This window comes from Kogia breviceps, chromosome 2, assembly GCF_026419965.1.
Source record: "Kogia breviceps isolate mKogBre1 chromosome 2, mKogBre1 haplotype 1, whole genome shotgun sequence".
In the NCBI taxonomy this organism is placed as follows: Eukaryota; Metazoa; Chordata; class Mammalia; order Artiodactyla; family Physeteridae; genus Kogia; species Kogia breviceps.
The window spans coordinates 84,512,538-84,530,005 of NC_081311.1; the positions used below are offsets into that span (position 1 = coordinate 84,512,538).

The 17,468-nt window shown below is 43.8% G+C and overlaps 1 long non-coding RNA gene across 8 annotated transcripts in view; it reads right to left on the reverse strand.

The window, feature by feature from the left end:
- LOC131750872 (uncharacterized) overlaps window positions 1-17,468 on the reverse strand; it is a 39,178-nt gene that overhangs the window by 15,178 nt on the left and 6,532 nt on the right. For 3 of the 8 annotated variants that reach the window (XR_010839034.1, XR_010839030.1, XR_010839032.1), the window contains one exon: window positions 5,791-5,879. The exons of the other annotated variants lie outside the window; for them this stretch is intronic. This is a non-coding gene — a long non-coding RNA (uncharacterized lncRNA). The remainder of the gene's footprint in view (window positions 1-5,790; window positions 5,880-17,468) is intronic. 8 annotated transcript variants of the gene reach the window in all.

Here is a 17,468-nt window from a genome sequence, read left to right on the forward strand (position 1 = left end):
GACCATGGACACCAAGCGGCCACACAGCAGCACTGCCCGTCACGGCCTGGGTTCTGTCAGACTCATAGGGCCAGGGGAGCCCAGAGACAATCCATAACAAGGTGGTGCATCCAGGCTGAGCCCAAGCAGGACAAGGGGCACACGTGAGCCATGGGAACAGTGGCCAGACCCCTGCCCCCACCACGGCTACGCTTGTCACACCTCTCCCCACCTCAGCTGACATGCATAGCTACACGGTGGTGGGGGGGTCCCATAAAACCAGATGAAGCAGGAAGCAAGTGTCCACACTTGATTATGAGGGGTTGGCTCAGTGAGAGAATTCAAGCCAGAAAATGGATGGCAGCTTCACTGTAGCCACACTCAGGAGTTACCTTGAGAGACAGTGGCATGGGGACATCTTCCCGATGGGCAGGGTGCCTGGTCGTATGTGCTGAGTGAAAGGAAAAGCAGCCCAGGATAAAAATATATGTGAACACACGGGCAGGGGTGAAGGACCTGGCGGGCTGTTTTGGGCACCTGCAAGACCACGGAGGAGGAGGTCTGGGATGGAGGACCCCTGTGTGCACGCACATCAGGGTGTGGGCTCAGGGTGGGAAGACCTGGAGAGTGCACACCGCGCTCAGCAGAAAGCGTCCACCACAGAAGGGGCGCCCGCCCGCCAGCTACATCGACAGACGGACGCGGCCTGTGGACAGCAGCCAGCCTTTGTCAGCAGCCACCCCAGCACTGGAAAGAAGGCCACGGAAATGGAGTGGCCATAGTGCCAGAGATGGACAGCTGACATGAGCCCCATGGCATGGACTCCTACTTGCCAAGGCTGGTCTAGCTACCTCTGCCTCTGAACGTCCAACCTCCCAGCGACTGAAACCATCCCAGAGCCCCCGCAGTGGCACCATTTCCTGATAGAACCAACCAGCCACTTAGTGGCAAGACTACAGCATCCTGGGAAGGTGCACAACATGTCCTGCAGGAATAAGCCCTTCCGCCAGGCCAGACTGCCCTTCCTGTCCACAGAACCTCAGCCAGCACCACACGTGGGGGCTGTGAAGTGTGACCCACCTAGCGTTCACCCTAGAGACCCACTTCGGCATCCTGCACACCCCAGCCGCAGCGGGACCCAGCACTGGGACGCCCTGCCCCCAGCACAGTGGAGGGGCCCGTTTGGAAACAGCCCTCTGCTGCCAGGGTGAGATGCCACCTTCCAGGTCGTATGCCCCGAGTCTGAGGCCTCTGCAGCGGCGTCTCCAGTAGAGAGGATGTGAGGGTCCGAGAACCGAAGGGCAGAAGTGGGAGCATCTGCTTAGCATCCTTCTCCAGGGCCCAGTGGGGGCCTTCCTGCTGGCCGTCCCTCCCCCTCTGCACTCTGGAAAGCGAGGGGACACAACGAAGTTACCACCGAGCTACAGGATACGGCTGCTTTGTGCCCGTGTGTCCAGAGACCCAGAGGTAAGGGGACAAGCCCCACCTTGGCAGGGGTAATTGGCTCTGAGCACCACGAGGGGTAACCTGCCGCCCCACAGCAAGGGCAGCGGTCACTGCGGTGATCCACTTGGGACCCCTGTGACCATGAACGGTCAAGTGCAGCAACACCAACCCGAGAAGATCGGGTCCTCAGAAATGAGGGCTGGGGTCACACCACCAAGCCAGCCGCCAGGACCAGCAGGACAGGCAGAGGAGGGCAGGAGGAAGTGAAAAGGCGGTGGGGGAGGTGCAGCGCGCATCGTCACGGCCCTGAGCCCTCGAGCAGCAGACCGTAGCTCGTCCCACTATCCGGGGACCCTGGGCAGGCGGCGGAGCCCTGGGGCAGGCGGGGGACGGGGCTGCCAGGGTGGGTGCGCTTGAACCCCCTCCAAGACACAGCCCACTGCCAGTGACACTGTAGCCACAGCGTCTCAGGGCTCCATCCAGCCTACAATCCGCGGCCACGCCCTAGCAGGCATCCCCCAGCCAAGGACTGGCCAGGACCGTGTTTGCCCAAAGTGGGACTCCTTTAAGGGACAGCCTTGACGCTGGCCCTCCCGTTGAGCTGACCAGGGCTTCGCCAGATGGCCAGCCTAGGCGAGGGCCCTCCCTGCCCGGCCCTGCAGCTTTCCTCTGTCTCCTCCGCACGCGTGCATCAGGTCCACATGGTGACCTGCGAGCTTTTCCTGCTCCGTTTTGCTGCCTCTCCTTGGGTCTTTCGCAAGCTTTTCCCCGCCCCATGCATCTCCTATCACTGCCAGAACATGTTACCACAAACTGGGTGGCTGCACACAACAGCAGTTTGTGGTCTCACAGTTCTAGGGGTTAGAAGTCCGAAATCGAGGTGCCAGTAGAGCTGCGCTCCCCCTGAGGACCGAGGGAGGAATTGGTCCCAGCTTCCGGGGGCCTCTAGCCCTTGGAGTGCCCCTTGGCTCGTAGCCATGTCACCCGTCTCCACCTCCGTCCTGAATATGGCACTCTGTCCTGTGTGTCTGCTTCTCTTCTCCTGAGGACACCGGTCATGTCGGACTAAAGGCCCACCCTGCTTCAGGGTGGCCGCCTCCCAGCTTACATGTTAATCACATCTGCAAAGATCCTCTTTCTAAATAAAGTCACGTTCACGGCTACCAGGGGTTAGGCTTCCAACATATCTTTTTTTCTTGGGGGCAGGATCCGATTCAACCCACATGCCCCCACCAGCCCACTCGCATTCACTGTCTAATTCCGGAGGCCCCAACTGACACAAAAGGTAAAAAGGTGGTTGACATGTCAATTCAGTTTACATAGAGAATTAATTATTCAGTCATCTAGCAGAATGCACCAAGTTTGACTATACTTATCATTTCCTTGAAGCCCAGATACTGTGAAGCCTACTGTGATATGTAGATTTCTATCAGATACAAAAGGTCAGCCCAGAGGTTATTGCCCTGTAGGACATTAACCCATTTTGTCTCTATTAGCCAATTCATTTCAGTGTTCCCGGGACTGACTACAAATCTCTGTTCCTCAAATTCCCTTTTGAACCAGACTTGTCATCTTACTGGTTCCTCCATTAATTAGGAGTTGAATAAAATCTTTGACAGGTGTTCCTTTTGTGCATATTTGAGAGTCACATTGCAAACTTGCTGACATTGTAATTTAACAGCACTTTGGACCTCCCTGTGACCATGAACTCCCCCTGCATCCCTCCTCCTGGGAGCCCTGGGCAACCCACCCTGAGAGAAGAAATTTCTGTGGGCCAGCCTTGCAGAAAAACCACGAGCCCATAATCTTGACACCATAAATGCTTAATGCTCGAAGGTGACAAATTTTCATTGCGTTTTATCACCTGATAAATCTATGAAGTTGGTGACTAATAGGAAATTGAAGGCCATTTACAGAGTTGTTCAAATTCAGATTTTGCATGCTAGAATAACGCACTGCCGACAGCTTGATAGGGCTCTGCTACCTGATTCAGACCTCACTATGAGCGATATTACACACATTTTTACAGATGAGAAAATTGAGTCTCAAAGGAATGTAAGCAATCCGTCCGTCTCAGGCTACCAACTGGCACTGCAGGAAGTCCAGTCCACATTTCCAGCCTCTGCACCAGCCTTCCTCACGTCTAAACTGAAGAGGGTTCTCTTCCTAAAAGTTACATCACATGTGTTTTACCTAAATACGTGTGAATCTATTAATTATGCATACACAGAAAATAATGGGACATCTACCAGGAATTCCTAAAGTAAATATCACCATTTCTCTGTACCTTAGCACAATATAAATCATTACAAACTCAAAAGTGAGTCCAAACTCTAAAGTGAATCATGTTTCTTTTTTCTTTTTTTAATTGAAGTATACTTGATTTACAATGTCATGTTAGTTTCAGATATATAGCACAGTGTGTGTGTGTGTGTGTGTGTGTGTGTGTGTGTGTATACATATATGTATTCTTTTTCAGATTCTTTTCCCTTTTAGGTTATTACAAAATATCGAGTAGAGTTCCCTGTGCTGTACAGTAGATCCTTGCTGATTATCTATTTTATATACAGTAGTGTGTATATGTTAATCCCAACCTCCCCCACCCCCTTTCCCCTTCGGTAACCATAAATTACTTTTCTGTGAGTCTATTTGTTTTGTAAATAAGTTCATCATTTTTTTAAGATTCCATATGTAAGTGATATCATATACTTACTTTTCTCTGTGTTACTTACTTCACTTAATATGATCATCTCTAGGTCCATCCATGTTGCTGCAAATGGCATTATTTCATTCTTTTTTATGGCTGAGTAATATTAAATTGTATATATATATATATATATATACCACATCTTCCTTATCTATTCATCTCTCGATGTACATTTAGGTTGCTTCCATGTCTTGGCTATTGTAAATAGTGCTGCTATGAATGCTGGGGTGCGTGTATCTTTTAAAATTCATTTTCTCCAGATATATGCCCAGGAGTGGGAATGCAGGATTATATAGTAACTCCATTTTTAGTTTTTTTAAGGAGCCTCCATACTGTTCTCCATAGTGGCTGCACCAATTTACATTCCCACCAACAGTGTAGGAGGGTTCCCTTTTTCTCCATACCCTCTCCAGCATTAATTATTTGTAGACTGTTCCATGATGGCCACTCTGAAGAGAGTGAGGTGATACCTCACTGCAGTTTGGGTTTGCATTTCTCTAATCATTAGCGATGTGGAGCACCCTTTCATGTGCCTGTTGGCCGTCTGTATGTCTTTGGAGAAATGTCTCTTTAGATCTTCTGCCCATTTTTTGATTGGGTTGTTTGTTTTTTTATGTTATTGAGTTGTATGAGCTGTTCATATATTTTGGGAATTAATCCCTTGTCAGTCGCATCACATGCAAATATTTTCTCCCATTCTGTGGGCTGTCTTTTTTTTTAATGGTTTCCTTTGCTCTGTAAAACTTTTAAGTTTAATTAGGTCCCATTTGCTTATTTTTGTTTTTATTTTCATTTCTCTAGGAGATGGATCCAAAAAGATGTTGTGATTTATGTGGAAGAGTGTTGTGCCTATGTTTTCCTCTAGGAGTTTTATAGTATACAGTCTTACATTTGAATCATGTTTCTCTAACACAAGGGTAACATATTCCCCTGACACCTTCTCAGTCTGTGAGTGTGTAGTGTGGCAGTTATCAAGCCTGGAAAGCATACCCTGAAACTGGAGACACAGAAGACCAGTGCTTGATTCAACCTAAGGTGCGCAAGTGGGCTGTGTGCACAGGACGAGGCTGGCTGCACTGGGACCAGCCTCCACTCCCACCATTTGTCAGGATGGGTTACACGAACGCTTCCTGAAGACCAGATGTGGGTCATGCCAGAGAGCGCCATCGTGTGGCCGTCTTGTGCCCTACAGATACTCTGCAAAGCCAGAGGGGACCCAATAGCAAGATGCTGGAGGCCAAGGCTAAATTCTTAGGAGCTGAGGAAGGAGGACCAAATGAGCATCCCGAATAATGATGCATCAGCCTGGATCAGGGAACAAGGGTCCCCAACAGTAGGACTCTCCTGGGATCCTGTGGTACCACCTGCAGAAGGCAACTGACTCATTAGTCAGTTTTAAACATCTGCCCTGCCCGGAGAGCATCCTGGACCGTGCCAGTTCAAAGAGGGGCTTTCCTACTCTATATGCCTCTCTCCCCCGACCCTTTTCCAACACTGGAGTGCCTCCAAGAAACGGGATGGGATGCAGGAGCAGGAAGACTGGAAGAGAAGAAGAGGCTAAGGGCAAGACAGGGAAACAGCGAAGAAGCCAGCCACCTGCCCTGACCCACACTGGGGAAGAGAAGGAGATTTGGTGCAGAATTAGAACTCACTGTTACCTCAGAATAGCAGGAAATCCTTGTGCCTGCCTGAATTTGCTGCCAGGAACAAGGGAAGATGACCTCTGCTCAATAACCTCTGTATGAAACTGAGTTTCCAGTATGTTACAAATACTGCTTGTTTCACATACCAGCTATATGCATATTAACACCCAGTAGGAAGGAAACCTGTTTAGCTTTGGCTTTAATGTGTTTATTAAGAAAACTTATCCAAATTTTGGAAAGAGGAAAAAGGGATTATGAGTTGTTGTTTCAGTGTACAGCTCAAAGTTTGTAACAAGCTTGCTAGAAAAACCTTCCTCTGACTTGCTACTTAGTATTGGTTAGGATGTTTTAAAATTCTAAAGGAAATTAACTTGAAGAAAACTGATAGCACAGCAACTGATATTTGTCTTAGAATAGAGCTAACCCCCCAAAGTATCATTTATTGCTCTGTGGGAAATTAGCCATGTTTGTAGTAATGCAGTAATCTCATTCTACATTAAAAAAAAAAAGTCTTTCCTGATTAACAAATGGACTCTTGTTCCTCAAATGCTCCTTGAGCCTTTACCATCCTGCTGGTCCTCTCATTAATGACTTAATCAGTCCTTGACACATTTTGATTTTATATTTGTATGATATATTCATGCTTTGTAACTTTTTGAAAATTAATTACAACTGTTTCCCAAATTTACTTAGCTGCCAAAACACTACTAGCTTTTTTTCCTAATCTCATTAAGCCCATTGACATCCCTGGGGACCATATCTCAAGGAATCTGCTTTGGAAATTGCCACCAAGGCAGTCTGTTAGCCAGGAGAACAAAGGAAGTGCCTGGTTTGTAAATAGCCATGATGACCCTTACTGATTAAGCCAAAGAAGATTTCAGGCCGTCCAAAAAAGACAAAATCTAGACAGCATCCCAATTCACACACTCCTCTCATCCCCTAATCATCCCTGAGAGTAAAGTGAGGTACTGCTGTTTAGGAAAATGCAACTAACATAAACATCCTTATGTCAAATATTTAATTAGGTATTTGAACTTTGGTAAAGATACACAGATACATGTAGGAACATATGAGGTTGTTTTTTAATTAAAAGACAGTTCTTTATTGGAGGCTACTTGGAAAAGACCATTAATCACAAGAGTAAATATTAGAATTACAGGTAACTACAGCTTCAGAGAGAATTGAGCCATGTTCCGCTGTTTAATCAATTGTTTTCATTTGCAGAATCAGGATGAAACCTAAGATGCTATTAATGTCACCTCCTTTCTTCATTTAACAATGTCATAAATATTGTCATTAAATATTGTTCTGCATAATGTTTAATGGCCTCAAAGTCGTCCATTGTAGGGAGGTACCAAAATTTATTTTATGAATCTTGAACTGTGGACCATTCAGGTTGCTACAAATTCCTAATGATTTCTTTAGGTTAAGTTCCTAGAAGTGGAACATTAAAATGAAGTGTATTTGTCGAGTTTTTTTTTAAGATGTTGCCAAATAGTCCTCCCAAAAGATTGTACAATTAAGAATTCCACCAATAGGTGTATGAGTGTTCTGTTTCCTTACATTCTCCACAATACTGGGTATGGTACTTTTAAATATTTTGCTGAATTTTAAAAACTGAATTATAGTTGACTGACGATATTATGCTGGTTTTCAGTGTACAACAAAGTGATTCAGTTATATATATATATAACATTATATATATATATAAATGTTATTTTAAAGTTATAAAATTTTAAAAATCCTAAAATTATAATTAAAATTTTTTTAAATTATAATCTAAAATTTAAAAAAATATTCAAAATTTTTTAAATTAAAAAATTTTTTTCATTAAAAAAATTTTAAATCTTAAACATTTTAGGGGGAGGAGCTTCAAGATAGCGGAAGAGTAAGACGTGGAGATCACCTTCCTCCCCACAAATACATCAGAAATACATCTACATGTGGAGCAACTGCTACAGAACACCCACTGAACGCTGGCAGAAGACCTCAGACCTCCCAAAAGGCAAGAAACTCCCCACGTACCTGGGTAGGGCAAAAGAAAAAAGAATAAACAGAGACAAAGAATAGGGACAGGACCTGCACCAGTGGGAGGGAGCCGTGAAGGAGGAAAGGTTTCCACAACTCTAGAAGCCCCTTCGTGGGCAGAGACTGCGGGTGGCGGACGAGGGGAACTTCGGAGCCATGGAGAAGAGCGCAGTAACAGGGTGCGGAGGGCAAAGCGGAGAGATTCCTGCACAGAGGATCGGTGCCGCCCAGCACTCACCAGCCCGAGAGGCTTGTCTGCTCACCCGCTGGGGCGGGCAGGGCTCGGAGCTGAGGCTGGGCTTCGGTCGGAAGCGGGGAGAGGACTGGGGTTGGCGGCGTGAACACAGCCTGAAGGGGTTAGTGCACCACGGCTGGCTGGCCGGGAGGGAGTCCGGGAGAAGTCTGCAGCTGCTCAAGAGGCAAGAGACTTCTTCTTGCCTCTTTGTGTCCTGGTGCGCGAGGAGAGGGGATTAAAAGTGCTGCTTAAAGGATCTCCAGAGATGGGTATGAGACGCTAAGGCTGCTGCTGCTGCCGCCACCAAGAGGCCTGTGTGCGAGCACAGGTCACTCTCCACACGGCCCCTCCCGGGAGCCTGTGCAGCCCGCCACTGCCGGGGTCCCGGGATCCAGGGACAGCTTCCCCGGGAGAACGCACGGCGCGCCTTGGGCCGGTGCAGCCGGACTCGCCGCGCCTCCGTGCCCATCCCTCTCCCTGGCCCGAGTGAGCCAGAGCCCCCGAATAAGCGGCTCCTTTAACCCCGTCCTATCTGAGCGAAGGGGAGACGCCCTCAGGCTACCTACACACAGAGGAGGGGCCAAATCCAAAGCTGAACCCCGGGAGCTGTGCGAACAAACAAGAGAAAGGGAAATCTCTCCCAGCAGCCTCAGGAGCAGCGGATTAAAGCTCCACCATCAACTTGATGTACCTGCATCTGAGGAATACCTGAGTAGACAACGAATCCTCCCAAATTGAGGAGGTGGACGTTGGGAGCAACGATATATTTTTTTTTTCCCTTTTTCTCTTTTTGTGAGTGTGTATGTGTATGCTTCTGTGTGTGATTTTGTCTGTATAGCTTTGCTTTCACCATTTATCCTAGGGTTCTGTCCATCCTTTTTTTTTACTTAAAATTTTTTATTTTAATAACTTTATTTTATCTTCTTCTTTCCTTCTTTCTTTTTTTCCTCCCTTTTATTCTGAGCCGTGTGGAGGACAGGCTCTTGGTGCTCCAGCCAGGCGTCAGGGCTGTGCCACTGAGGTGGGAGAGCCAAGTTCAGGACACTGGTCCAAAGAGACCTCCTAGCTCCACGTAATATCAAACACCAAAAATCTCCCAGAGATCTCCATCTCAACGCCAAGACCCATCTCAACGCCAAGACCCAGCTCAACTCATTGACCAGCAAGCTACAGTGCTGGACACCCTATTCCAAACAACTAGCAACACAGGAACACAACCCCATCCATTAGCACAGAGGCTACCTAAAATCATAGTAAGGCCACAGACAGCCCAAAACACACCACCAGACGTGGACCTTCCCACCAGAAAGACAAGATCCAGCCTCATCCACCAGAACACAGGCACTAGTCCCCTCCACCAGAAGCCTATACAAACCACTGAACCAACCTCAGCCACTGGTGACAGAGTGGCGGACCCCAGAGACAGGCATGAAGTGCTAAGGTTGCTGCTGCCACCACCAAGATTACTCTACCCAGCAAGGATCTCATTCAGATTTGACAGAGAAATTAAAACCTTTACAGACGGGCTTCCCTGGTGGCACAGTGGTTGAGAGTCCGCCTGCCGATGCAGGGGACATGGGTTCGCGCCCCGGTCCGGGAGGATCCCACATGCTGTGGAGCGGCTGGGCCCGTGAGCCATGGCCACTGAGCCTGCACATCCTGAGCCTGTGCTCCACAACAGCAGAGGCCACAACAGTGAAAGGCCCGCGTACGGCAAAAAAAAAATAACCTTTACAGACAAGAAAAAGCTAAGAGAATTCGGCACAACCAAACCAACTTTACAACAAATGCTAAAGGAACTTCTCTAGGCATGAAACACAAGAGAAGGAAAAGATCTACAATAATAAACCCAAAACAATTAAGAAAATGGTAATAGGAACATACATATCAATAATTACCTTAAATGTATATGGATTAAATGCTCCAACCAAAAGACATAGACTGGCTGAATGGACACAAGAACAAGACCCATATATATGCTGTCTACGAGAGACCCACTTCATACTGAGGGACACATACAGACTGAAAGTGAGGGGATGAAAAAAGATATTCCATGCAAATGGAAATCAAAAGAAAGCTGGAGTAGCAATTCTCCTATCAGACAAAATAGACTTTAAAACAAAGACTATTACAAAAGACAAAGAAGAACACTACATAATGATCAAGGGATCAATCCAAGAAGAAGATGTAACAATTGTAAATATTTATGCACCCAACATAGGAGCACCTCAATACGTAAGGCAAACACTAACAGCCATAAAAGGGGAAATCGACAGTAATGCAATCATAGTAGGGGACTTTTAACACCCCACTTTCACCAACGGACAGATCAGCCAAAATGAAAATAAATAAGGAAACACAAGCTTTAAAGGATACATTAAACAAGATGGGCTTAACTGATATTTATAGGACATTCCATCCAAAAACAACAGAATACACATTCTTCTCAAGTGCACATGGAACATTCTCCAGGGTAGATCATATCTTGGGTCACAAGTCAAGCCTTGGTAAATTTAAGAAAACTGAAATCGTATCAAGTATCTTTTCTGACCACAACGCTATGAGACTAGATATCAATTACAGGAAAAAAATCTGTAAGAAATACAAACACATGGAGGCTAAGGAACACACTACTTAATAACCAAGAATCACTGAAGAAATCAAAGAGGAAATCAAAAACTACCTAGAAACAAATAACAAAACACGGCAACCCAAAACCTATGGGATGCAGCAAAAGCAGTTCTAAGAGGGAAGTTTATAGCAATACAATCCTACCTTAAAAAATAAGAAACATCTTAAATAAACAACCTAACCTAACACCTAAAGCAATTAGAGAAAGAAGAACCAAAAAACCCCCAAAGTTAGCAGAAGGAAAGAAATCATAAAGATCAGAACAGAAATAAATGAAAAAGAAATGAAGGAAACGATAGCAAAGATCAATAAAACTAAAAGCTGGTTCTGGGCTTCCCTGGTGGTGCAGTGGTTGGGAGTCCGCCTGCCAATGCAGGGGACACGTGCTCGTGCCCCGGTCCAGGAAGATCCCACATGCTGTGGAGTGGCTGGGCCCGTGAGCCATGGCCACTGAGCCTGCGCATCCAGAGCCTGTGCTCTGCAATGGGAGAGGCCACAGCAGCGAGAGGCCCACGTAACGCAAAAAAAAAAAAAAAAAAAAAAAAGCTGGTTCTTTGAGAAGATAAATAAAATTGATAAACCATTAGCCAGACTTATCAAGAAAAAAAGGGGGAAGACTCAAATCAGTAGAATTAGAAATGAAAAAGGAGAAGTAACAACTGACATTGCAGAAATACAAAGGATCATGAGAGACTACTACAAGCAACTATATGCTAATAAAATGGACAACCTGGAAGAAATGGACAAATTCTTACAAATGCACAACCTTCCGAGACTGAACCAGGAAGAAATAAAAATTATGAACAGACCAATAACAAGCATTGAAATTGAAACTGATTAAAAATCTTCCAACAAACAAAAGCCCAGGACCAGATGGCTTCACAGGTGAATTCTATCAAACATTTAGAGAAGAGCTAACACCTATCTTTCTCAAACCCTTCCAAAATATAGCAGAGGGAGGAACACACCCAAACTCATTCTACGAGGCCACCATCACTCTGATACCAAAACCAGACAAAGATGTCACAAAGAAAGAAAACTACAGGCTAATATCACTGATGAACATAGATGCAAAAATTATCAACAAAATACTAGCAAACAGAATCCAACAGCACATTAAAAGGATCATACACCATGATGAAGTGGGGTTTATTCCAGGAATGCAAGGCTTCTTCAATATACGCAAATCAATCAGCGTGATCCACCATATTAACAAATTGAAGGAAAAAAACCATACGATCATCTCAATAGATGCGGAGAAAGCTTTTGACAAAATTCAACACCCATTTATGATAAAAACCCTCCAGAAAGTAGGCATAGAGGGAACTTTCCTCAACATAATAAAGGCCATATATGACAAACCCACAGCCAACATCGTCCTCAATGGTGAAAAAGTGAAACCACTTCCACTAAGATCAGGAACAAGACAAGGTTGCCCACTCTCACCACTCTTATTCAACATAGTTTTGGAAGTTTTAGCCACAGCAATCAGAGAAGAAAAAGAAATAAAAGGAATCCAAATTGGAAAAGAAGAAGTAAAGCTGTCACTGTTTGCAGATGACATGATACTATACATAGAGAATCCTAAAGATGCTACCAGAAAACTACTAGAGCTAATCAATGAATTTGGTAAAGTAGCAGAATACAAAATTAATGCACAGAAATCTCTTGCATTCCTATAAACTAATGATGAAAAATCTGAAAGTGAAATTAGGAAAACACTCCCATTTACCATTGCAACAAAAAGAATAAAATATCTAGGAATAAACCTACCTAAGGAGACAAAAGACCAGTATGCAGAAAATTATAAGAAACTGAAGAAAGAAACTAAAGATGATACAAATAGATAGAGAGATATACCATGTTCTTGGATTGGAAGAATCAACATTGTGAAAATGACTCTACTACCCAAAGTAATCTACAGATTCAATGCAATCCCTATCATACTACCACTGGCATTTTTCACAGAACTAGAATAAAAAATTTCACCATGTGTATGGAAACAGAAAAGACCCCAAATAGCCAAAGCAACCTTGAGAAAGAAAAACGGAGCTGAAGAAATCAGACTCCCTGACTTCAGACTATACTACAAAGCTACAGTAATCAAGACAGTACAGAACTGGCACAGAAACAGAAATATATATCAATGGAACAGGATAGAAAGCTGAGAGATAAACCCACGCACATATGGTCACCTTATCTTTGATAAAGGAGGCAAGAATATACAGTGGAGAAAAGACAACCTCTTCAATAAGTGGTGCTGGGAAAACTGGACAGCTACATGTAAAAGAATGAAATTAGAACACTCCCTAACATCATTCACAAAAATAAACGCAAAATGGATTAAAGACCTAAATATAAGGCCAGCCACCATCAAACTCTTAGAGGAAAACAAAGGCAGAACACTCTAAGACATAAATCACAGCAAGATCCTTTTTGACCCACCTCCTAGAGAAATGGAAATAAAAACAAAAATAAACAAATGGGACCTAATGAAACTTAAAAGCTTTTGCACAGCAAAGGAAACCATAAACAAGATGAAAAGACAACCCTCAGAATGAGAGAAAATATTTTCAAATGAAGCAACTGAGAAAGGATTAATCTCCAATATTTACAAGCAGCTCATGCAGCTGAATATTAAAAAAACAAACAATCCAAAAATGGGCAGAAGACCTAAACAGACATTTCTCCAAAGAAGATATACAGATTGCCAACAGACCCATGAAAGAATGCTCAACGTCGTTAATCATTAGAGAAATGCAAATCAAAACTACAATGAGGGCTTCCCTGGTGGCACAGTGGTTGAGAGTCTGCCTGCTGATGCAGGGGACATGGGTTCGTGCCCTGGTCCAGGAGGATCCCACATGCCGCAGAGCGGCTGGGCCCGTGAGCCATGGCCGCTGAGCCTGTGTGTCCAGAGCCTGTGCTCTGCAATGAGAGAAGCCACAACAGTGAGAGGCCCATGTACCACAAACAAAACAAAACAAAACAAAACCTACAATGAGATATCATCTCACACTGGTCAGAATGGACATCATCAAAAAATCTACAAACAATAAATGCTGGAGAGGGTGTGGAGGAAAGGGAACCCTCTTGCACTGTTGGTGGGAATGCAAATTGATACAGCCACTATAGAGAACAGTATGGAGGTTCCTTTAAAAACTAAAAAGAGAACTACCATATGACCCAGCAATCCCACTACTGGGCATATACCCTGAGAAAACCGTAATTCAAAACGAGTCATCGGGGCTTCCCTGGTGGCGCAGTGGTTGAGAATCCGCCTGCCGATGCAGGAGACACAGGTTCGTGCCCCGGTCCGGGAAGATCCCACATGCCGCGGAGCGGCTGGGACCGTGAGCCGTGGCCACTGAGCCTGCACATCCAGAGCCTGTGCTCCGCAAGGAGAGAGACCACAACAGTGAGAGGCCCGCATACCACACACAAAAAAAAAAAAACAAAAGGAGTCATCTACCAAAATGTTCATTGCAGCTCTATTTACAATAGCCAGGACATGGAAGCAACTGAAGTGTCCATCAACAGATGAATGGATAAGGAAGATGTGGCACATATATATAATGGAATATTTCTCAGCCATGAAAAAGAACAAAACTGAGTTATTTATAGTGAAGTAGATGGACCTAGAGACTGTCATACAGAGTGAAGTAAGTCAGAAAGAGAACAACAAATACCTTATGCTAACAGATGTACACGGAATCTAAAAAACATGGTCACGAAGAACCTAGGGGCAAGATGGGAATAAAGATGCAGACCTACTAGAGAATGGACTTGAGGATACGGGGAGGGGGAAGGGTAAGCTAGGAGAAAGTGAGAGTGGCATGGACATATATACACTACCAAATGTAAAATAGCTAGCTAGTGGGAAGCAGCCACATAGCACAGGGAGATCAGCTCAGTGCTTTGTGACCACCTAGAGGTGTGGGACAGGGAGGGTGGGAGGGAGGGAGATGCAAGAGGGAAGAGATATGGGGACATGTGTATATGTATAACTGATTCACTTTGTTATAAAGCAGGAACTAACACACCATTGTAAAGCAATTATACTCCAATAAAGATGTTTAAAAAAAAGAAAAAAATTTTAATTAAAAAAATTTTTTTAATTCTAAAATTTAAAACATTAAAAATTTAAAACATTAGGGCTTCCCTGGTGGCGCACTGGTTGAGAATCCACCTGCCTATGCAGGGGACACAGGTTCGTGCCCCGGTCCAGGAAGATGCCACATGCTGCGCAGTAGCTGGGCCTGTGAGCCATGGCCACTGAGCCTGTGCGTCCGGAGCCTGTGCATCCGGAGCCTGGGCTCCGCAACAGGAGAGGCCACAACAGTGAGAGGCCCATGTGCCACAAAAAAAAAATAATAATAATAATTAAAACATTAAAACATTATATATATAAATTTTCTTTTTCAGATTCTTTTCCATTATAGGCTATTACAAGATACTGAATATAGCTCCCTGTGCTATACAGTAAATACTTGTTGTTTTAAATATCTTGGTTCATTTAATATATTGGTTAATGCAACTGGTTAATTTAGTAGGGAGAGACTGGTACCTCATGGCTTTAATTAGCACTAATTACTAGGTAAGGTCAATACTTTTTCATATATTTTGGCCATGTTTTCCTAGTTGTATGTTTATTTTTCTACATGAACTTCAGTATGAAATTGATTGGGTCCTAGAAAAGATTTATTGGTATTTTTATTGAGGTCATGTTAAATTCATAAATTAACTTATACAGAACTAATGTGTTTGTGATACTGAGATGTTCTATGTAAGAACACTGGATGTTTTTCCATTTGTTTAAAATTCACTGTTGTATCTTTTTTTTTTTTCACTGTTGTATCTTTTAGAAGTGTTTCAAAGTATCCTCATATAAATTTTGCACATTTGTTTTTATGTTTATTCCTAAATACATTTTCTATATTATACTGTCTAAATGGCAACTGTGTATCTGAAGCCTCTTTTTCTTTTAAGAAATTTATTTCTTTTATTTATTTATTTTTGGCTGCATTGGGTCTTCGTTGCTGTGTGCGGGCTTTCTCCAGTTGCGGCGAGCGGGGGCTACTCTTCGTTGCATGCATGTGCTTCTCATTGTGGTGGCTTCTCTTGTTGCAGAGCACGGGCTCTAGGCACGCAGGCTTCAGTAGTGACACAAGGGCTAAGTAGTTGTGGCTTGCAGGCTTTAGAGTGCAGGCTTAGTAGTTGTGGCACACGGGCTTAGTTGTTCCGCGGCACGTGGGATCTTCCCGGACCAGGGCTTGATCCCGTGTTCCCTGCATTGGCAGGCAGATTCTTAACCACTGTGCCACCAGGGAATTCCCTCTTATTTTTTGTATGCTGATATTGTACAATATTTTGCTATCTTAATTAAACTTTTTGTTGAGTCAGCTTTAATTTTGATTCTCTGAGGCTATTTAGGGTTACTATCATATCATCTGCATTTTTTTTTTTTACCAAGTCTCCTGTCTCCTTTTATAATTAGCATTGGTTAATACCTCTAGTATCAATACAATGTTAAGTAGTAATGTACATAATGGGCATCCTTTTCCTGTTACTGATCTTAATAGAAATGCCTCTAGTATTTCCCCTCTAAGTAGATGGTGGTTTAGAGCTAAGATATATGATATATATATGAATAGGAATAAGAGTTGAATTTTGTCAATGATTTTTCAAAATCTAGGGAGATGATATTATTTTTCTCCTTAAATCTGTTAATATGGTATATACAGTTGACCCTTGAACAACATGGGTTTGAACTGTGTGGGTTCACTTATACTCAAATTTTTTTCAATAGTAAATACTATAGTACTGCACAATCCACGACTGGTTGAATCCTCAAATGTGGAGCTGGGGATACAGAGGATCTTCAGGTAACGGAGAAACTGTGTATACCAAGGGCCAACTATAAATTATTCTTGGATTTTTTAACTGCACAGAGGGTCGGTGCCCCTAACCTGCATGTTATTCAAGGGTCAATTGTACTATATTAATGAATTTCCAAATATTGAACCAACCTTGTATTTTAGGATTAAATTGTATTTGGACATGATGCATTATTTCCTTAATGTGGTGGTATATTCTGTTTACTAATATTTTGTTTAGTATCTGTCTGCTGAATTGTGTCTACCTAAAATGTTGAAGTCCTAAGCTACAGTACCTCAGAATGTGACTGTGTTTGGAGATAAGGTCTTTAAAGAGGTGGGTCTTTAGGGTGGGTCTTAATCCAATGTGACTGGTTTTCTTATAAGAAGAAGACATTTGGACCAAGACAGGCATGCATACAAAAGAAAGGCCGTGTGCAGACTCAAGGAGAAGGTGGCCATCTGCAAGCCAAGGAGAGAGGCCTCAGAAGAAACAAAACCTGCTGTCACCTTATCTTGGACTTTCAGCCTCCAGGACTGTGAGAAAATAAATTTCTGCTGTTTAAGCCACCCAGTCTGTAATATTTTGTTCAGGCAGACCTAACAAATAATAAAGTATCTTAGCCTTGATAATCATAAGTAACATCAGTCTGTGATTGTTTCTGTATTATTTTAAACAGGAATCAGTATCAATATTATACTGGCTTTTATATAAAAGTTTTCCCCAACATCACTTAGTTGAAGTTCATCCTCTAATAGATTCTTCAAGTGGGGCTCATAAACTGTTTTTCCCAAGCTTTTGCATGTTCAAATCAATTTCTCTATAGTCTTGATACTTGAAGGAGCATATAGTGGGTTGCATAGTGTCCCACAAAGAGAGATGTTCAAGGGACTTCCCTGGTGGTCCAGTGACGAAGACTCCA